Here is a 24,006-nt window from a genome sequence, read left to right as displayed (position 1 = left end):
ACAGTATCTGAAAAACATGGCAGGAATGTGGAATTCTTAATAAAAATTCCAGGAAGTCCGTGGTTTCTGGGCACCACAGATAAACTGTAGAAGAAGAAAATAATTAATTTTGGGAGGAGAAGCCCAAACATTAAGAAGTGTCAATAATATGACAAGGATAGATTGGCACTTTTTTTTTTTTCCCTCAGAGTTTTCTCCTGTGTCTTAGAATCAAGGCTGATGGGGGAGGAGAAACTCCACCTCTGTTTAGTGACCTTATTCAGATTATCTGCTTCTTTGCTCTTTTCTATATCCTCTATGCTTTTCTTACCAGGGATAGTAATATTTGGAGTTAATATCTATTTATATATACCTTAGTGTAAAATTTCTTGTATTCTAAATCCTTTTTATTTAAATGATATTATTTAAACTAATTTTTCTGTTTTTAAATTTTTTTGGCTGCATTGGGTCTTTGTTGCTGCGCACGGGCTTTCTCTGGTTGTGGTGCTTGGGCTTCTCATTGTGATGGCTTCTCTTGTTGCAGAGCACGGGCTGTAGGCGCGCGGGCTTTGGTAGTTGCAGTACGCGAGCTCAGTCAGCTGTTGTGGCTCGCGGGCTCTAGAGCGCAGGCTCAGTAGCTGTTGCACATGGGCTTGGTAGCTCCGCGGCATGTGGGATCTTACCTGACCAGGGCTCGAACCTGTGTCCCCTGTATTGGCAGGTGGATTCTTAACCACTATGCCACCAGGGAAGTCCCCTAATCTTTCTTTTATAGAGTAAGTTGAGGTTGCCTTGCAACCTCATTTACATTACCATTGTTGTCAGTTATTTTTTAAAGTGCAAATGGGTTGAGAATGACTATATTCTGTTCGAAAATGTATTTCTCTTCTTAATTTTATCCAACAACTATGAGCTGAAGGTGAATCTAGATGTTAAACACCCCTAGTTTGAATTGGTAGTTACCTGGTGCTACTATCCTGTCAAGTCTGAGAATTCATATCATTTTTAAAAGTCTTTTCCAATTTGATGGGAGAAATTTGTTATTATAATACATACATTCAGTCAATATATAGTTATTGAGTAAATTACTAGTAATTGTCAGACAAAAATTACTGCCCTTACATTTTAATTTGCATTAGATAGGTCTTTTAAATAAATTTTGGCTATTTTTAATTCCATGTAAATTCCTGTTTTCTATTCCTTGCCTATTTCCATAATCTTTTTCTTACTAATTATAAGAGCTCTTTAGATATGTAATCTATTATTCCTTTTCCTGAACAACTATATGCACACAATCAAATGTAAAAGTTTTTCCCCTCAAATTATCCTTTAGAAAAGAGTCAAATTCTATTTATGTTCTTATAAGGGTCCTCAGAGTACAGTTCTCAATTATTTGGAGGGAAAAAAAGCAAAGACTCTTGTGGAAGATACAAAGTAAATGACCTCAGTCAATGTTGTCTGGTTGCTTTATAAAGATTACCTAATAAAATTGATAATAAAAGAGACAAAGCATTTAACACTGATTTGGTAACTATTCCTGAGAGTCTGACCTCACGAATGTCAATATACTTGGAATAAAATATCATTTAAGAGAAAGTGTTATAGTTTGAACGTGACAGCTTGAGACCGCACCTCTCCTCTGATCCTGTAGGGCCAACCTGATCCTGTAGGACCCAGAGATACCTAAGCAACAGTTTTTCAGGGGGAAAATAAAAAGGTTTTTGGATGACATAGCTCTTTATAAAGCCCAAATCAGTAGAAAACAAAATGAGTAGAAATTATGTAGTTTTATTTGCCAGCATATCATCATATTAAAATTCTAGAACCTCTTGATTAATTTTATCCTCTAAATTAAATCAGCATTTTTTTTCAAGTCTTAAATGCTCACATCTCATGGATTTTTCACATAACATCTTAAAGAAACAAAAGAGAAACAAACAAGCCCCACAGTGTATGTGTCCTTTGCCCCTTCCTCCGCTGTGTCCCTCTCTGTTGTGGTGGAGCAGGCATGTTTCCTTTCTCAGGCACACTTTTTGTGGGATGAATATGTGGGCCATTCAGGGAGTAGCATCTACAAGGACACTCAGATCCTACATGGTAAGAGGAAGCTGACCTTCAGATTTAATAATATTAAAGACTTCGCCTATGAACATTGAGATAAAGTGAAGAATAAATGCCTGATCTAATGTCTTCAATATTCTCTACTTCTGTGAGATTCAAGGCCAGAAAAGGAATAAAATGATCAATCTTAACACACTAAAGAGTATACTTTATGAAGCCAAACTATAAGACAGCAAGGAGAGATAGGGATAATTTTTCAGTTCACATTAAAATGGGAGAACAGGCAGCCTGCTGGGTAGGTTTATGTATATTTGTGGTGATCTTGGTTTATCAGTCAAGTACTCTAAGATAGAGTACTTTCTGATTTTATCAAAGGTTGCTTTATTTATTTGCCAAAGTGGGGCATCTTTGAAATAAGCTTTGCAAATTGTTGTAAATATGTTGAAGTTAAAGGTAGAATTATAGTAAATATAGACAAAGTACTGGTGTCAGGATTATAAAGAACATTACAGATATTTTGCTGAATTTTCAAATTTTCATGCAGACATTTGTAGAGACTGAGAAGTTAATTCTCTAGAAGATGAAGAACTTTAATGTGAGATGTATTTGTTTGAATGTAGGAAGGGTGACTTAGTTCAAATTATATTTGTCTAAAGCTATACACTTTACCTTTTTGGTGAAATAACTCATGGAGATAAGGCAATAAAAACTTTTAAACTAACTGGTATAGTATATCAGTGAGAAGACTGAATTAGGAAACAAAAATTATGTGTTAGTTTTTGTTTTGAAAAGAAGCCTAAAATATTTTTGAATGAAGCATGGACAAGTTAAAAGCATAATATTTAAGGGAAAATGCAGTGAAGACTCTTACGTGTATTGTTGTTGTTTTCATGAGAAGGTAGATTAAAATGAAATTTCAGTAGTAAATTAGAATCACAGCTCAAATTTTAATAAAAAAATACGTACTTTACAGAATATATTTGATAGTTTTCTGAAAACAGGATGGCAATACTTCGGAGTTATAAAACCTTTTTCTAAGGTATCTCAAACCTATTTTCAGAAATTGTGGCAAAAAGGAATTTCAAGTTTTGTTTAAAAACACAGATAAAAATAATATAAAGCCCAATAATAGCAGAAATAACCAAGATTAAATATTATATTATGGTCCCATTCTTAAAAACACAGCCACACATTTTTCTTTAATTAGTATCATCATTAATAAGATTGATATTGCTAATAGATTCTCCCTTATTAGAATACTGTATGGTGAGTGTTTGCCCACCATATTCCTGGGACATAATTGTGAGTGATCCCTGAAGGTCTAGGAGAGAACAATAAATCTTGAAAAATGTGGCATTATTTGAGTTATCAGTTAGCTACAAATAAGAGTATATATCATTCATCCAATCAGAAATTTTTAAGGTTTTTATATTGCTTTGGAAATTACAAAGAAATCTAAAGATGGAGAGTAAGTTACCCATAACCCTATCACCATGTATAATTGCCATTAATTTTTTACATATTCCTAACATCCTTTTCATGTTTTTATAATAAATTATGTATCATATATAATCTTTGCATTTCTTTTTCATATGCTGTGCTTCTTTTTATGTTTTCAATTAAAATCTAAAATGTATTAAAATATACTCACGTTATAATTATAGTTGGATATTTCAATATCCCACTCTCAGCAAATGATAGAAATACTAGAAAGAAAATCAGCAAATATCATAAAGATCTGAGCAACACAGTCAACCAATGGTAATTGACATATATGTAAAACACTCCACCTAACAACAGCAGAATACATATTTTTCTCAAGCACCCATGGCAAAGTCACCGATATAGAGCATATCACGGGCAATAAAGTAAATGTCAACAAATTGAAAAATACTGAAATCATTCAGAGTATATTCGCTACCACAATGGAATCAAAACTCAACAGTTAAGAAAAAAAAAGGACTCCAATTTGAAAGTGGGCAAAGACATGAACAGATTTTTCACTGAAGAGGACATGCAGATGGCAAATCAGCTCATAAAAAGATCTTCAACATGTTTATTGTTTGACATCATTAGTCATCAGAGAAATGTAAATTAAAACTACAGTGAGGTATCACCACATACCTATTAGAATGGTTAAAATACAAAATAGTGACAACACCAAAATCTGAGAATGGTGAGGAGTTGGATCACTCACACATTACTGACAGGAATGTAAAATGGTACAGCCAGTGGAGAAAACAATATGGCGCGTGCTTAAAAAACTAAACATGCAACTACTGTACAACTCAACGTTAGGCACTTATCCCAGAGAAATGAAGACTTATGTTCACACAGAAATCCATATGTGAATGTTTATAGCAAGTTAATTCATAATAGCCCCAAATTGGAAGCAATCTAGATGTCCTTCAATGGTGAATGATTAAAAAAGTGGTGGTACAGCTATACTGTAAAGTATTGTTCATCTATAAGAAGGAATGAGTGAGTGATAATGCAACAACTTAAGTGGATCTCTAGGGAATTATGCTGAGTGAAAAAAACCCCATCCCTAAAGGTTATATACTGTATGATTACATGACAAAATTATAGGAATAGAGAACAGATTAGTGATTGTGTGGGGTTAGGGATGGAATGGGTGCTGTGGTTATAAAAGGACAACAGGAAGGAATCCTTGTAGTGTTAGAACTGTAAACTGTAAGGTATTTTGACTTTGGTGGGTAGATACACAGAAGTAAAGACATATACACACACACACACACACACACACACACACACACACGAGTACAAGTAAAGTTGGAGAAATTTTAAGATTGGTGGAATGCCTGAATCTTAATATTTTGGTGATGGTACTAGTCTTGCAAGAGCTTACCAGTGGGAGAAAACTGCATAAAGAGTAAATGGGATCTCTCTGCATTATTTTCTACAACCGCATAAGAATCTACAGTTATCTCAAAGTAAAGTTTAATTAAAAAATAATCATGTTAAGGTTTAAGTGTCTTTCATTTTTATCCCCCTCCTTTTGTTTTAGCCAATTATTATCATGTTTAACTGAGATTTGGGATGAGAAGATTAATCATATCTGAGGGAAATAATTTTCTTGGGTTTTTTCTTGTCAAATTATAGACTGATTTTTATAATGAAGGGTAATAATTCATAATGAAGTTTGCTCTGAAGTTTTATTTGGCAACCATTGTGAAAGAATGCATCAGTTTCTCCACATTCTCATTATTGTGGTCTCTTATTTAAGGACATTTGCCATGAGGTGAGGGTTGTACTTAGTGATATTCACAGGGAGAAGGTGGCAGGTCCTTTTGTATTATGACTTCATTATTTATTTTTTCTTAAACATCTTTCAGTTTGCAAGCCCCACTTCCAAGTAATTTTTCAAAGAGGGGTTATGTGGATGGTAACTTCTCTGAGCTCACGCATAACTGAGAATGTATTTTTGCTGACTTTATACATGTAAAGGAATGTGGCTGAGTGTATGTTTCTTGAGACATAACCGTTTCTCTGTAAACACATAGTTCTCCATTTATGTTCTCATATTTAGCATGCAGAGGAGGAAAAAAATAATACTTTTTTGGATTAAACTAGACATAATTTAAAAGAACTTCCTGTGTTGAAATTCCTTTGTTTTCCCCACGCATGTGATATATTTTTCTATCTTCTTGTAATTCAAAATTATTGCTACCATGAATCCAGATGTGTTCTATTTTCATCTGTTTTGCCTGGAAAGAGGTAAGGTCTTTGTGTTCCCATACCCAGGTTTCTTGTTTTTTGTTTTAACTTAGAAAACTTTTCTTCACTTACATCTTTGACTATTGTTCCCATCCCAACTGCCATGTTTTCTTTCTTAAGAAAGTAGTTAAGTTGCATTTCCATCTCTGTTCTTCATGTCTGTTAGGCTCTCTGATTTATTTCACCACTGCATTCTGGGAGAGTGTCTCAGGATTGTCTACTAAATTATTGTCTTTATTTCCCAATATTAACTCTACTATTAACTCTATTTCTTTTTATAATGATGACAATTGCAAACATTTAAATAGTGCTTATTATGTTACAAGCAGTGTTCTAAGAGCGCTCCATCTATTACCTCATTTGATAATCACTGTTTTCATGCCCATTGTCCTAGTCAGTTCAGGTTGCTATAACAAAGTACCATAGACTGGGTGGCTTAAAAAATAAACATTTACTTCTCACAGTTCTGGAGACATGGAAGTCCAAGATCAGGGTGCAGTGTGGTCCACTTCTGGTGAGGGCGCTCTTTCAGGTTGCAGATTGTCAACTTCTCATGGTAACCTCCCATGGCAGAGAGAGGACCAGAGAGCTCAGTTGGGTCTCTTTTATAAGGGAACAAATTCTCTTCAGGAGGGCTCCACCTTCAAGACCTAATCACCTCCCAAAGGCCCCACCTCCAAATAACATCACATATATGATTAAGTTTCAACATATGAATTTGGGGGGGACAAGCATTCAGTGCATAGCACTCATTACTCATTTTACAGAAGAGGAAACTGAAGTTTAGAGAGTTATGTAATCATCTCAGGCCACACAGTAATTTGGATTCATACCTAGATGTCTGGCCCTAGAGTCTGTGTGTTTAATCACTATACCAGTGCTACAGTGTCAGTTCATGAGCTACTGATCCATGATGAGATAAGCACAGAAACAGAGTAAGCATTTAGAAACTTTCATAGTAGTTTGATAGAGAAATATTGTATTTCTTGAATTTTAATAAAAATTAGCTTTTTTTTTTTTTTTTTTTTTGGTACGTGGGCCTCTCACTGTTGTGGCCTCTCCCGTTGCAGAGCACAGGCTCCAGACGCCCAGGCTCAGCAGCCATGGCTCATGGGCCCAGCCGCTCCACGGCATGTGGGATCTTCCCGGACCGGGGCACGAACCCGTGTCCCCTGCATTCGCAGGTGGACTCTCAACCACTGCGCCACCAGGGAAGCCCTAGCTTTTGTATTTTTATGTCATATTTTTTTCTAGTAATTTATTTTTACTCTGTTTAATAAAGTATCATTCCACAACAGATTGGGACAAAACCAACACCAAAGAGAATTGGTTCTTTAACACAGATAATGAAAAGAACTGTACTAAACTGTTAGAAATTTAGATAATTAAGAAAATATAAAGAGAAAAAATTCACAATTCTATTATTAAAAAATGACCACTGTTAGATGTTACATGTTGGTGTGGATATATCTATCTTAGCTAGTTCTCTGTCTGTCTATCATCTCTCTGTCATCTATGTCTTTCTCCTTCCATTTATGAAAATGATATTATTCATGATCTATACCATTGTGTTTCTTTCTTTGACTGTATCTTGGACATTAATAAATATAGATTTATACCATTTTTTAAATGGCTGCATAATTTTATCAGATCCCCATTTAAAGTTTTTCCTAGTGAGAAATTTCTCCAGAGACACTGAAAGTTCTTAATGTCATAAATAAGGTACATTGAACAGCCTTGTATATACATCTTTGCCCACACATTTGATCCATTTCTAAATTTTCATATTCTATATGTTATAATATACTCTTACATATCGGAATTGCTGAGTCATGCATATATATTAGAACCCAAAAAACATATTTTAGAAAGTATACATCATGAAAGTGGTCTCCAGAAAAGTTTTACACTTTTACCAACAAGGTATTTAAGTTCTTGTTTTTCTATATCCTCACGCACACTAGGTATTAGCAATGTTTTAATCTATTTATTCTTTGCTAATCAGATGAGTAACAAAGGCACCTCACCTTAATTTGATTACTAAATCAGCCGCACATGTTTATTGGCCATGTGTATGTGTATGCTGTTCATGAATTTTATTCATTTTAAAATTGGGCTGTTCTAATTCATATTGATTTATTTTCACTTAGTAAATATATAATTAGATTTTTTCCCAAATATATAATTTATTTTGAGTTATGTTCGTCACGTTTTGGTGTCAGGCTTATGCTAGCTATATAAAACAAATTGGAAAGATCCCCGTCTTTTCAACACTCTGGAACACTTGGAAATAAATAGTTAAAAAAATTTCAGCCTAGCTCATTTCACCTCTTCTTTTTTCTTATTTTATTATTGTACTGTGTAGGTTTTCAGTGTTGTGTATCAATTTTGTTAATTTATATTTTCCTAGAAAATTACCAATTTCATTCAGACTCTAAAATCCGTCATTACAGTGAAGAACATTATATTCTTAGAACATTTTAAATGCCTGTTGTACCAGTGGTGTCATTCCCCTTTTCACTCTTGGTGCTATATAGTTTTGTTTTCTCTGTTTGTTTATTAATTAGAATAGTAGGGGTTTGATTATTTTGTTTTTTAAAAAGCAACACACTCTTAGATTAATTTATTAATTCTGCTATTCTGCTTCCTAATTCATTGATTTTGGTTTTTATGTTGGCTTTGTTATTCCCCCCCCCTTCTTTCCTAAGGGTTTTAGGGTTTTTGCTTTGTTTCTCTGTAATTTTTTTTTAACTAGTATCTTTACTTAATACTTAATTCATTTATTTATTTTTTCTTTTTCTTTTAACATCTTTATTGGAGTATAATTGCTTTACAATGTTGTGTTACTTTCTGCTGTATAACAAAGTGAATCACCTATACGTATACATATATCCCCATATCCCCACCCTCCCTATCCCACCCCTATAGGTGTTCACAAAGCACCGAGCGGATCTCCCTGTGCTATGTCGCTTCCCACTACCTATTTCACATTTTGTAGTGTATATATGTCCATGCCACTCTGTCACTTCATCCCAGCTTACACTTCCCCCTCCCTGTGTCCTCAAGTCCATTCTCTATGTCTGTGTCTTTATTCCTGTCCTGCCCCTAGGTTCTTCAGAAACTTTTTTTTTTTTTTACATTCCATATATATGTGTTAGCATACAGTATTTGATTTTCTCTTTCTGACTTCCTTCACTCTGTATGACTGACTCTAGATCCATCCACCTCACTACAAGTAATTCAATTTCATTTCTTTTTGTGCCTGAGTAATATTTCATTGTATATATGTGCCATATCTTCTTTATCCCTTCATCTCTGGATGGACACTTAGGTTGCTTCCATGTCCTGGTTGTTGTAAATAGGGCTGCAGTGAACACTGTGGTACATGACTCTTTTTGAATTATGGTTTTCTCAGGGTATAGGCCCAGTGGTGAGATTGCTGGGTCAAATGGTAGTTCTATTTTTAGTTTTTTAAGGAACCTACATACTGTTCTCCATAGTGGCTGTATCCATTTACATTCCCACCAACAGTGCAAGAGGGTTCCCTTTTCTCCACACCCTCTCCAGCATTTAGTGTTTGTAGAGTTTTTCATGATGGCCATTCTGACTGGTGTGAGGTGATACCTCAATGTAGTTTTGATTTGCTTTTCTCTAATGATTAGTGATATTGAGCATCCTTTCATGTGTTTGTTGGCAAACTGTGTATTTCTTTGAAGAAATGTCTATTTAGATCTTCTGCCCATTTTTGGATTGGGTTGTTTGTTTTTTCAATATTGAGCTGTATGAGCTGCTTGTAAATTATGGACATTAATTCATTGTCAGTTGCTTGGTTTGCAAATATTTTCTTCCATTTTGAGGGTTGTCTTTTCATCTTGTTTATGGTTTCCTTTGCTGTGCCAAAGCTTTTAAGTTTCATTAGGTCCCATTTGTTTATTTTTGTTTTTATTTCCATTTCTCTAGGAGCTGGGTCAAAAAGGATCTTGCTGTGATTTATGTCATAGAGTGTTCTGCCTATGTTTTCTCTAAGAGTTTTATAGTGTCTGGCCTTACATTTAGGTCTTTAATCCATTTTGAGTTTATCTTTGTGTATGGTGTTACAGAGTGTTCTAATTTCATTCTTTTATTTTTAGTTGTCCAGTTTTCCAAGCACCACTTATTGAAGAGGCTGTCTTTTCTCCATTGTATATTCTTGCCTCCTTTATCAAAGATAAGGTGACCATATGTGTGTGGGTTTATCTCTGTGCTTTCTATCGTGTTCCACTGATCTATATTTCTGTTTTTCTGCCAGTACCATACTGTCTTGATTACTGTAGCTTTGTAGTATAGTCTGAAGTCCGGGAGCCTGATTCCTCCAGCTCCATTTTTCATTCCCAAGATTGCTTTGGCTATTTGGGGTCTTTTGTGTTTCCATACAAACTGTGAAAATTTTTGTGCTAGTTCTGTGAAAAGTGCCAGTGGTAGTTTGATAGGGATTGTATTGAATCTGTAGATTGCTTTGGGTAGTATAGTAATTTTCACAGTGTTGATTCTTCCAATCCAAGGACATGGTATATCTCTCCCTCTGTTTGTATCATCTTTAATTTCTTTCATCAGTGTCTTATAGTTTTCTGCATACAGGTCTTTTGTCTCCTTAGGTAGGTTTATTCCTAGATATTTTATTCTTTTTGCGGCAAAAAGTGCAACAAAAAGAATAAAATATCTTTTTGGGAGTGTTTCCTTAATTTCTCTTTCAGATTTTTCATCATTAGTATATAGGAATGCAAGATATTTCTGTGCATTAATATTGTGTCCTGCTACTTTACCAAATTCATTGATAAGCTCTCATAGTCTTCTGGTAGCATCTTTAGGATTCTCTATGTAGAGTATCGTGTCATCTGCAAACAGTGACAGTTTTACTTCTACTTTTCCGATTTGGATTCCTTTTATTTCTTTTTCTTCTCTGGTTGCTGTGGCTAAAACTTCCAATACTATGTTGAATAATAGTGGTAAGAGTGGACAACCTTGTCTTGTTCCTGATCTTAGAGGAAATGGTTTCAGTGTTTCACCATTGAGAACGATGTTGGCTGTGGGTTTGTTATATATGGCCTTCATTATGTTGAGATAAGTTCCCTCTATGCCTACTTTCTGGAGGGTTTTTATCATAAATGGGTGTTGAATTTTGTTGAAAGCTTTTTCTGCATCTATTGAGATGATCATACGGTTTTTCTTCTTCAGTTTGTTAATATGGTGTATCACATTGATTGATTTGCACATATTGAAGAATCCTTGCATTCCTGGGATAAACCCCACTTGATCATAGTGTATGTTCCTTTTCATGTGCTGTTGGATTCTGTTTGCTAGTATGTTGTTGAGGGTTTTTGCATCTATGTTCATCAGTGATACTGGCCTGTAGTTTTCTTTTTTTGTGACATCTTTGTGTGGTATTGATTGCTATCAGTGTGATGGTGGCCTCATAGAATGAGTTTGAGAGTGTTCCTCCCTCTGCTATATTTTAGAAGAGTTTGCGAAGGAGAGGTGTTAGCTCTTCTCTAAATGTTTGATAGAATTCACCTGTGAAGCCACCTGGTCCTGGGCTTTTATTTTAGTTTTTCTTATATAGAAGTGGGTTGTGTGCTTGTGTGCTTTACTCAGGAAGAGAATTCGCTTTTACTTCCATCTTTCTTGCCAGTAACTCTTTAAGAAAGTGTTGGCTTCTTATTATTCTTTAAAATGTTACCACCTGCTTTTCTTAGTTGCTTGTAAGACTAGACCTTTTTTTGCATATTTGTTAGTCATTTATATTTCATTATTTATGGATTATCTGTCAGATCTTTTACCATTTGTCTTTTATGCTCTTACTCTTTTTCTTGTTAATTTCTGTGAGATCAGTCTTGGATGCCTGGTGTTTTGGCATGTTCTGCATTTCTTTCCCTGTTCTAGCACTGAATTCTGAAGATGTTCCCTTGAATCTAAATAGAAAAGATAATTTGTAAAGGCAGTATACATTTGTTATTTTGAAACAGTGAGATTAGGAAATTGAAGAAAATAAATTATAAAGAAATCAAAAATTAAATTGCAGCATAATTTTAAACTGGAAGCAACAAGAATCAATAAGTGATAGTGTCAAATCAGAAATACAGAGGACAATCTCTAAAACAGGAAAGATATTAAAGACTCCTTTACTCGTGAATTTTTAAAATTTCTAAGAGATTTTCATGTATATAATTACATCTAACTTTTTAGTATCTCCACAAAGTAGATAAAACAAATTTTCCCATTTGACAGGTATTAAAACCTATGGGTGAAGAAAGTCAACTGCATGGTGATGGATGGTAAATAGACTTGTGCTGGTGACCACTTTGTAGTATACAGATGTTGAATTATAATGATAACCTCCTGAAACTTATATAATTTTTTTAAAAAAGAAAAAAGAATCTTATGCTAAGAGAAGTCTAGTGATTTTCCCAGTTAACGGGCTAAAACTGATTTTTTTTTTTTTAATGGAAAGTCCTCTTTCCTCCACATCAGGCTCATTGTCCTAAATTATTCTGTTCCTGAATTTTCTTTTTTTTTTTTTTTTTAAATCTTAGTACCTAACACCTCTGTTGGACATTCAGTAGAACTGCTGATGAAAACTTCCAGTGGTTTTCTCTTGGAAAACATGACTTCAGTATTCCACCTGAGTTTAATGCTTCCTTTTTTTTTTTTTTTTTTTCACCATGTAGAATCTTTCTTAAGGTCTGACTGCGCAGGAGCCTGGTCCACGCCAAATGTTTACTAGAGACTGGGTTGGTAGCTTCTTCTTGGTTCTCCTTGGAGCTCACCTTGGTACTGTTAGAACTTACCTACAGAACTTTCTTTGCTGGGAGGATTGTAAGGAGAAAAAAACAAAAACCAAAGAAATTTCAACCTCCAGAGTTCACTGCTCTTTCTTTCACCACCTCTTCTTCTCATTAACTTCATATCTCAAGGTGAAATAAACCATTTCTTGTCCATTTCCACTGCCTAAATGTTGAAGGGATTAACATTTATGCATAGATACAAAAAGAGAGCACTAATACTGGAATTAGGGGATGAAATAGCACTTAGAGCCCCAGAAATGAGTCCTTGAACATGAGTCTCTGAGTTGGGCATGCAGTAGATATAGGCGATAATCTACTTTTCATCATCTGCTCTTCCTTGAGGGTTTGTTTTTTGGAAATTCTACCTGGTGTCTGGCAGGCCTTTGCGATGATCCTACTTTTTAGAAACTTCTTCCTGTGGGTTACTGCAAATAGAGGGACGGGCTTTAGGCACAATGGCTAGCCACCATCCTATCCTGCAAATTTTTCAATGGGATCTTTACAATCCCTTTTTATATACCAACCTAAATGTTCAGACTGCAATGGTCCCATAACTAATAGTCTTCAATTTTAATAAATATCTTTTTATATTCCCTTAACAGAGTGGAAAGAATATCTACACCGTAGAATAACACCCATTGGTTTTAAATTTTATCTCATCTTGTTACATGAAAGAGGAAAGAATCAGAGAGCTCGTCCCTTGTAACTTTCCACATGGTGCCACATAGATCTACTAAAGTGTCTCCCTGGGAGAGACAGGGTATGTGGAGCTAAGAGACACAGAGAATTATGTTCACACATCAGCGGACTTAAAAGCACCATCAGGGTTTCAGGAGCAATGCTTTTCAGCCAAGTAGGCCATGATGTGACCGCTATTAAATTTATAGCAGAATTGGAGAAATGAGGTTGCTCCCTGGGTGACGCACTGTTGAATGACAGTAAAAAGTAATTAATCACTCCTACTCCTATTTGTTAAAATAGCTATGCTTCAATCTTTTTTTTTTTTTTCCTTACAGATAGCCTTAAAATAGAGGCGTGGCTATAGTGAGTGCATTCCACTGTGTTTCACCTTGATCTGACCAGCCAGTAATTTGCTTATGCTCTGAAGCATGTAAATGATACACATTAATCTTCAGTTTTTTTTTTTTCAGGGATACCCCTAAACTCTAGCTATCTGATGTGTAAAGCAGATTAGAAACATGGTGAGAGTGAGATGAATTAATACAATAAATCTTCCTTCTTTCTTGTCTCTGCATTTCAGCTCATAAAGGTAGTGATTTTAAAATGAAGATAATGTTAATAGTGTGCTTGTTTCAAGGTGTTTATATTATAAAGTAAATATACTATGACTTACAAACTCAGCTCTTGTACAATAATTATAATAGCTAGCATTTATTGAGTGCTGGCTGTGTGTTTGGCATTTTGCTAAGCTCTTCATATATAGTATTCCATTAGATATTATCTTTTATAGATGGTATCCTATTAAATATTATTACTCCCAATTTTCAGGTGAGCAAATTGGGTTCAAGAGAGGGTACTAACTTATCAGACAGTAAGTTCTAAAGCTATGATTCAAATCCAGATCTGCTGTCTCACCTAGATCCTGTTTTTCTTAGTGTGTTCCTCAGCTGGCCATTAATGTGAGTCACAGTCAAATCCTAGAAGGACAGATGTGAATCCCAACAGTTATCGTTAATGCTGGTTTCTTATTTATGACTACTTCTTCCATATTCATACATGCAGTGAGACAGATTATATAGTAGTCTAGTGAGATATAGATATCTGTGTATGTATGTATGTATCTATCTATCTGTAGCTCGCTGGACTACCATTATGGAATTGGTAGGATAGGTAGGATAGTCAGGAAATAGAGAGATAAATCAATATTTGTTGAGCAACCAGGGAAGGCACTTTTATATACAAGAATCACTTAATTCCTACAATCACCCATTTTATAGAAAGAGGGATGACTAGAAGCAGAGGAATCTAGAACGTGTAGAAATGGAGAGAAGAAGGATGAGAGATGATGCACAAAAATGAGAAAAAGAAGAGAGAATGGAGGTGCTCTGGGGAGAAAAAGAGCACAGTTCTTGTCAAGAACACAGGGTCTTTGCCTGGGGTCCAGGGATGAAGGCCTCGCGGGTAGCAGTGAGGTGCCTGCTGGGCCAAAGTTTGTCATGTCAGAATGACTAGTTCCTTAGGCAGGAGAGTTTTTGATGTACTTCTTCATCCCCTTTGCTGAATAGCAGTAAAACTAAAATTAATATTTTGAGGACATTTGATAATAATTGGGGTTTCTGTGGAATCCTTGGTTTTAATATATTAAACTGCAGACGTATTTCTTTTAAAATTTATATTCATGTCAATTAAATGTTTTTCATTACTTCATTTTGTTTAAGTGGGGAAAGCTGAGCTGTCTGGGAGGGTATATTTTCTTTAAAACTGTTGGGATAACCGTACTAAGAGAAGTAAGATATCAAAAAATTTTATGCTTTTGACAGGACATCATTTTCAAGAATTTAAGAATAAAGGGAATTAATAAAACAATGATCCACAAATTCAGTGCCCTATGATACATCACTTGATTTCATTACCGTGTTCTCTTTTAGCTGTTATGGACATTTATAGCAGTATTAATTATTTAGGAGCAAACTCCCGTGGAGCAGTATATAATTCGGCAATTGCCATGAAAACACCGTAGAACAAACTAGCCCCTAAACTCACTGGCATACAACAATATGCAATTATTTTTTGTCCACACACCTTTAGGTTGGCTAAGGTTGGCCAATCTAGGCTATGTTCAGCTAGGCTTGGCTCTAAGATGGTAGTTAACTCTAGGTTAACTAGGGCTTATAACAGCAGCTATCTGAGACATGATCTTCTCATGGAAAAGGCAGGAGTAGAAGAGAGTAAGACAACTGGACAAGCACATTAAAGCCTCAGTCATTTCAGGTCCACTCCCATCCCATTGGCCAAAGCAAGTCACATGGCCAAGCCCCATGTCAAGGGCTGAGACTGGTGGGATGTGGATGAATAATGATGATATGACTGGGTGGGGGTGGGAGAGAAGAATTGGAACCAATAGTTTAATCTACTACAAGGAGAGAAATAGATTTCTTTCTCTAAATTCTAAATTATTTTTTCAAATTCCTCATCCATTCACCCTCATGTGAAGGTGTGCCACGTGGGTTATGATACAAGATAAAAGTCTGGGTCTCTACTACCACTGGTTTTTTCCTTTTCTTTCAGTACCACAGGTTCCTTCAGGACAGAAACAGTTCTGAAATTGTATGTTCCACAGAAAGTTAAGGAGTTATTAGATCAAAAACATTTCTCAGATCAAATAAGCAGGTGATATGTTAAGTAGTTTTAGTAGTTTAGAGCTATTAAAACTACTTAACGTGCTAATGTATACTAAGACATGCAAATATCTAAGAGGAAGATACGGCATACGATATTTTACAAACTTATTTGTCCATAGAATTCCCTTCCTGCAACAAACTCATTTTTTTAAAAAGAACATCTTGAGGGCCTAGAATTTTGTGAAATTCATTTTGGGAAATGCTATCCTAAGGCAACTTCCATCTTCCTTACTTCTTAGTTCAAGTGGGGCTGACATCTGGTTAATACCTCAATTTTGAGATAAATGTTTCTAAAAAGAATTTGAGGAGAGGAAGAAGCAGGGTTAGCACATCTGATCAGAAGGCAATGTATTTATATTATTGGTGTGAGCTGATAATACTCTATTTCAATGTATATGTTACTCATGTTACTATTAAGTTAGTCAAATCCAGGTATGTCTCACTGTCTTTTAAAATTCTCTTTTTAAACATTCAGAGATGTTTATTTGCATATTTAAAGCATACTAGAAATTAATGTTTGTGGATGTCAAGAGATTTTTTTTTTTTCTAGGCCCAGAAAGAATGGAGCTCTGGGATCATTTAATCCATACTGTTATGTCAGGTGTAAAATTCTGGTTAGTATAAAGTTTGTTTTTTTTCTTAAATTAGCAATACCAATGGATATTTTCCTTCTCAGAATACATGTTTAAACTAACACCTTGATGTTAGGCCATGGAGAATAAAGCTTTTAAAGAAACACACATGAGGCTAGGCCAGTTTTAGCTCAGTAGAAAATATTTTTTTGTACCTAAACTTTTTATAGAATGTTATAAATCTGAAAAAAAAATCATTTAAAATAGCTGAGATTTTATAGCCAGTCAGGGATAGTAAAAAGTTTGAAGAATATATTATATTATGTAGATGAGGGGATTATATTAATCAGTATTGTGACTTTTTTAAGAGTTTGCTCTTAAAAATAGGATAAAGGAAAATTATTCACTTATCTTTCAGGTAAAATGTCAGTATGTTTTTGCATAATCCCTCTCTTATCAATATATTCGAATGTCAAAAGAAAGATTATGTGGTGTATGATGTTCTGGCAGTAGTGAACATGGCAGGGCAGTGCATGATCCCCGGTTATGAGGGCAGCAACTCTTCAGAACCTTTCAAGGGGGTTTCTGGAGAGCAGCTGAACAGTTAATCCTGTACTACTAAAAATATTTGCATGGGGATTTCGAATTTATATAACCCTTGTATACATTATCTCTTCACCAAAGCTCTAAGAAGCAGGTCAGGCAGCCACTGAGTCCCATTTTGTGGGTTATAAAACTGAGATTCAGAGAAATCTGGTAACCTGCCCAAGGTCACAGGGTTCATAAATAGCCGTGGAAGAAACTAAAAATAATTCTTCTCATTTCAAATTCAGTATGTTTCCCCTATCTTTGTATGTTTCTTTCTGAAATGTTTTGTTCACAAGGTTTGTTTGCTGATTCCAAATGTATATAGTTCATGTTACAAATTAGACTTCATCTCTCTCTCATGACTTTAGTTGAAAAAAAGTAGAAAGGGTGAGAGTTTAGTAAAAATAGTATCGTTTCCAAGTTTAAATATTTTAGGGGAAAAAGAGGCATAAAAGCAATGATAAGAGGATCTGAATTCCTGAAAGAGATTTAAAGCAATATTTATGGATCTATGCAGAGAAAAGTTTTTATAGTACACACAAGTCATTCCTCCATACAAGGATTAAACTTTCTTTAAAGCACAACCACTGAAGTTTCAGTGTAAAAGAGGGCATACTGTTTCCCAGAGCAGGTGGTGAGACATTACAGAAAGGACTACTTTTGCTAGAGAACTTATCAGGATTTCAAGGGATGTGAGAACAGGGGATACCTTACTTTGATGGCTCCCAGTCCAAGTGCACAAGAAGGGAACGATTACTTTCTCTCTCACTAATAATACCCTGGCATCAGAGTCTCCTAAAGGCTCTGTGAAAATGTTTTCCATTTCTGAAAGAAAGGGAAAGATTCACCCAGACAAATAGGAAGTGAGTTTCTGTATTAAACTTGTTTGGGAAATACAGGTTTAACACAAAGACAACACTTTCCATCTCCTGTCTGTGTCTATATGCTAGCTAATAGCAGGAACCCCTAGGAGAAAAATGTATGAAGGAGAAAATATATTTCTACCTCAATATTTTAGCTAGTCATATGTGAGGGGAGAAAATTCATGAGGAAATGTGATAATTATAACACTTCTGTAGTGACTTATACTATAATGTAACTTAAATTTGTTAATAATATTCTTATAGTAATAAATGACACTTATTTCATATGCCATGAATTCTGCTAAGCCCTTTACTTGTATTACCTTATAAGATAGATACAATATTATTTTCACCTTATTATTTTCACTTGATAGATGAATTCAGGTGTAGGCAGTTTAAATAACTTCCTCAAGGTCACAAAGCCATAGTAAACAACTAATCTTGGATTCAAATTCACATAACTGAGAGCCCAGAGGGTGTTCTCTTAACTACTGCATTTTATTTATTTATTTATTTAAATTATTATTGGAGTCTAGTTGATTTACAATGTTGTGTTAGTTTCAGGTATACAGCAAAGTGAGTTAGTTATACATAAACATATATCTACTCTTTTTTTAGATTCTATTCACATATAGGTCATTACAGAGTATTGAATTCCCTGTGCTATACAGTAGGTTCTTATTAGTTATTTATTTTATATATAGTTAAATTACTGCATTTAAAAATAATCTAGTACTATTTAAATGCTGGCTACTACAGTGCTGGTACTATAGTGCTGGGTCTCAGACAGGAAGTGTGTATATCTTTCTATAGGAATCTGCCCCTTATCAGTCAGGGCAAAGTTAAAAGGACAAATGTATTGAGGGAAAAAAGAAAAACAGTTAAAAGCAACATATCCTTAGGATGGGGAGTTCTTTGTATAAAAAACACACCAACTGGTTAAATATATTTGAAGGCTGAACCAACTAGAAACATGCATTGATTCTGATTTTCGTTGTTGCCACGTCATATTTACTGTGGACCGTACCTGAGTGATTCTGACCGTGTAAAATCATTTCTACACTGAAGATAATATTCAAAATAGCACAGACGCCAGATGACCAGAAGGGAGAGATGATATCAAGTACTATTTTAACTCATCGACTTCCCAATTGTCAGATTTGCACATTAGCTTAGCCTCTTTTTACTGCCAAGAAATGATATCAGAAAAAGCCAAATGAATGAGAACTGCTTTTCCCCGAATTAGTATTGCAGATCTTCCTTCAGGGTCCTGGTGAGCCCTGATGCCACATCACTTTCCAAAAATACCCATTGAGCAGCTGCAGACTCTCCAATGCCCAACCTTTAGGCTATCTTTCACAGTAGCCTTTGGTGATGATGAATAGAAGGAAACAGGTCTGCAGATGAGAAGAAGGAAATCTTGCCATTATTTTCCATCTATTATGGTTACACTAATTACACGAACTTAGAAAAGTTTGCGGCACAAACCCATTTTACATTTCTGGCCTACATGTGATACCTAAAAATGTCTAGCGTTAATGTCAGCCTGAAAATGTTTTAGTTTGTTGAAGAATTTCTCTAGGTGCCCAAATTTATAAAGTTACTGTCTGAAATATAATACTGTCAAAAGATCGACAGTGAGTTGATACAGATAGGGCAGAAGTTCAGGTGCAATTCTCTGTATTTCTGGTGAGCTTGACAAGTCACAAATATCTTGTATGCAGTCCTCATTAGGACTTGAAATCACTTCTAGGTTCAAGGAGTGCATTGTCGATAATATTATGGTGAACATAAAAAAGAAAAAAAACATAACCATGATGAACTTCTCATTTAAAATAAGCCAAAAAATTTAAAATTAATAAAATAATCTCTAAGCTCCATCCCTAAAATGAAACCCCATCATTGATAAAATAACATTTTTTTTTACCTTTGTAGAGGGTTACAAAAATTGTGTTTCTCACATTTTTTAAAATGCATTAGGGAAGAAAAAGCAATGATATTATTATATGTTTTCCACATGAATTTATTTCTCCTTTGTGTGATATTTGTCTGGCAACTTTATCGTTTATTTACTTTTAAATAAAAGTCTTCTTTCATCACTTAGTATTCAGAATCAACAGAAATAATTGGTGTATACAGAGATCAGGTAGTTAGTACATGTTGAAGCTATAACTCCCAATCGGTAACATTAAAGTGTAAACTAAAATCTCTCTCCTTTTCTTCATTAACATACTACTGACCAATAAAGGAAACAATTTTTCCACCCAGTGCATGAGTAGCAAATGTTATCAATGTCCTGGGAAAAATTACTCCTGAAACACTATTTTAGTGAAAATGTGAAATTATTGGTCAGGATATATGTGAAGGAAAACAAGCCTGTTGGGATTAGAGCTGTAATAGGCTTCCCAGATTTAGCGAATAAAAATACATGACACCTAGTTAAAACTGAATTTTATATACACAATGAATAATTGTTTAGTATAATTATGTCTCATGTATTACATATTCTATACCATACCACACCACACCATAACATGCCACACCATACCCTAAAATATCAACAATGTTTATCATTGTCGAGTTATGGAATTATTTGTGATTTTAATGTTCTTTTCATTATGCATTAGGTGTGTGGGGTTGTATGCAACTTGATTTTCTAGAACAGAAGTCTGGGAGGGGACAGAACACAAGCCTTATAGTTTGGCAGTGCCCTAAGGTAAGAGATTCCCTTAGGCTCAGGCCAGGGCTCCTTTTACCAGAATCCACTGAAGTACCCTGAAGAAGGGAGGGGTCAGAAAAGAAATTCCTCAGAGGATCAAGTAGTTAGTTAAAGCCTAGGGAGAGGCTGGAGAGTCAGAAAGTTAGGCAAGCGCACTGCAGAGGTGAATGGAGCCCTCTCCTTCAAGGAGGAGAAACCAAGAATGGGCTTTTCATGTTGAGACTCCAAAATGCTAGGTGAAGCCACTTCAGTGCCCGCCACTTGTCGTTTGATGGTTCTTACTGAGACCCGGGGCTGTAGGGGTTAATGGGGATGGAGAAGAAAGGAGGATGAGGATGGTGGGAAGTGAGGCCCAGTGGAGACATTTGGGCACGCCACCATGGAGAATTTTGTTATTTTATGGAAACAGTATCTTGGAGATCACTTTTGTTGTCCAAACTATACTTGATGAATAATGGGAGAATCAGTTTTAGGCAATTTCTGATCGTGCCAAGACTCTGAATGTAAGCCAACAGGGCATCGCTAGACGAATCCTGAGTGGATTCCCCGATTTACGAACTGATAAAATGGTCCTGCAGGGATGATCAAAAGCACGTATCTTCAAGTCCTGTCTTCTCGTTAAAGTAGAAGAGTTTTGCATAAACATGCTTGATGTCCAGAAAATTATCATGGATCCTAAATTGTAGGGGAGAAGAGAATTGTATCTCATACAAGCTCGGAGTGAGATAATTTCTCTGAAAATACACTTTGAGAATAGGCAGCATCCCAGTTCTCACGTGTTCTATTGTAAAATTTGAGAAGAAGCCAGAAAGGAACACCAAAACTGCTGCTTCGTGAAGATGTCTTGTCTTTCCTTTAGTCACTGTTTAAGAACAGTCCTGTATCAAGTATCAAAAATCAAAATCTTATCTGGGAATTTATAGTTAGAAATACAAGAGAAAGAGACATCGGGAAAGAGAAAGAGAGAATGAATCTGTAAACACAGTAGCTAACAGATGCCTGGCAGTGACCAGGCAAACAACTTTAGACTTGTATTCGTACTCAAATTAAACATGCCACGTGACCTGTTTCTATTCAATTAACCGCTTGCTCCTCGTAGCCAGGCAGGCCAGAACTTCCACCACCACACTTTTCCTGTGCCAAGTTCCTGGCTGTGTGTTAAGACTGGAGGGTAGAGGGAATGCCATTGCCTCCAGCTGATACGGGTTAATAAGTGAGACACGGGAACCATTTGGGAGAATAATGAGTCGCTTCCTGGTGTAAACACCAGCTCCAGGCAATGGCTGACCAAACAAATACAAAACCATAAGGAGGAAAATGTAGGCTTCCACTGAATCTTGAAAGAGGAAAATTTGAAATAAATAAAAGTATATTTTAACAAGCAGGTAGTAATTTTATGGAACTCGTGCCTTCAAGAGGGTGTATAGACTAGCAACAATGACAAACCAGAAAAGGTAAAGGACTTTTAAGGAAGTGGTGGAGTAAATGACACGGCACAGTTCTTCTCACTTAAAACTGTTCATTAAACCATTGGAAAAGGGAAAAGAAATTAACATCTGCCAAAATGAATGGGCTAGAGATTTAACATCCATGTGAAAGAATTGAGTGATAGTTGAAATTCTTATCTTTGGTTAAATTTAAAGGGAACACCGTTGGTACTTAACATGTATATGTGATGTCAGTGTTTAATTTCATATAGATAAAGCATGTATTGTGCTACCTATGTTGTTATTCTAGGGTTTTAAGTGTTAATTTGAACATGACTGTCTCTTGCATTCCATCGAATACAGTTTTGGCATTTATTAAGATGAGCATATGACTTTTCCACCTTTAGCCTATAAATGTAGTGGTTACGTAAGTGGAATATCATGTGTCTGAGCCTAGGCTCCTGAACCATGGTTTACTCTGAGAGGCCTTCTATGACACCCCCATCGAAGGTTAGATCCTCCTGTTAGGCGTCCCCGTGGTACCTTGTACCAAGCCTGCCCCAACATTTGTTAAGGACTGGGGCAAGAATACAAATGAAGGCTTACGTCCCATATATCTAAATATTTTAAAACTATCAATCATGCTAACAAAACATTAAATGAAATATGTTCCATCCTCCTACCTTGACAAATATACCCTCAAAGCCACCTGGAAAACAAGGTTCAAATTAGAATTTTCAGAATCTTCAGAGCTCTGTGCTGGAACATGACTTTGGGGGGAAGTGGCCTAGCCCCTTGTCCTCACTCTGTGGCCACTCCTCTTTCCCTTCCCATTCCTGCCTCCGACCAGAGCTGCCAGGGGCTTCTTCTGCCTGTGTGTGGGCAACCCAGACCACACATTCAGTCCCTGTTCACAACCTTCCCCAAGCGCTGTGTTTTACGTGTTCACTGGTAGACACATAAGCACAGGCTCCACATTCAGCAGGTGGCTCTAGAGAAGTCTGTTCTGGCCCTAGGAGTGGGTTTGGACCTTTTGAGCAGGGAATTCTGGCACCCCTGCTATTCCTAGGAGGTTTAATGGTTGTTGTGGGCTCCAGATGGGCATATCCAGGATGCCCCACAGATGCCTGCTGTCTCTTTGCCTGGTGAGAAAGGGGCATGGCTGGGGAAGGGCCAGAGTGGGGTTCTCTGAAACCTGGGGCCGAGGCCAAGGACCCTTTTTGCCTGGGTCTAAGGGTAGTAGCACCTTGAACCGTCCTATCATAACACTTACCACAGTTTATTCTCACTTCTTTGTTTCTTGCTAGACCTTAAACTCCATAAGGGCAGGGATCTGTCTTGTTCATTCTTGCATCACAGGTTCCTAGCCTGGTGCCTGGCATCAATTAGGTATTTATAAATATTCTTAGAATGAAAAAAATGCTAATCATTTTTTAACGGGGCTATGTCTTTTAAAGTATATCTGTGAAATTTATAAACATTATGTTTTAGGGCTTAATGAATAATTTTAATTAAAAGTCAAAATTTTACAGGCTTTAGCTTTTAACTACATTGATATAAAACTGGAAATAAATAGTATACACATAACCAAAACTCATATGCATAGAAACTGAAAAATCCTTTCAAATGATAATAGAGAGAAGTGAATATTTTTAAATTTGACAAGATATTTAGGAAGAAAATCTATATGTATGTAATATTCCTAACAGCATTTTCTATAAGAAAACTGGAAACATTTTAAATCAGGACTAATTGGGAAATGGTTATAGTATATCAAATCGATGAAGTACTATAAGCTGATGAAATTAAAATAAAGATTAAAGATAATATGAAAAATATGTGCAATATAATTTTAAGTGAAAAAAGTACAATGCAA

General features: G+C 35.7%; 1 protein-coding gene across 1 annotated transcript in view; it reads right to left on the bottom strand.

Annotated features, from left to right (window-relative positions):
• Positions 1 to 24,006, bottom strand: part of SPATA16 (spermatogenesis associated 16) — a 226,556-nt gene that overhangs the window by 171,451 nt on the left and 31,099 nt on the right. The gene's annotated exons all lie outside the window — the stretch shown is intronic.

This window comes from Aethalodelphis obliquidens, unplaced genomic scaffold (genome assembly GCF_003676395.1).
Source record: "Aethalodelphis obliquidens isolate GAN/ISIS:26980383/991018 unplaced genomic scaffold, ASM367639v1 scaffold1, whole genome shotgun sequence".
Taxonomy (NCBI): Eukaryota; Metazoa; Chordata; class Mammalia; order Artiodactyla; family Delphinidae; genus Aethalodelphis; species Aethalodelphis obliquidens.
The sequence above is the reverse complement of the archived record's forward strand: the minus strand, read 5'-3'. Positions and strand labels throughout refer to the sequence as shown.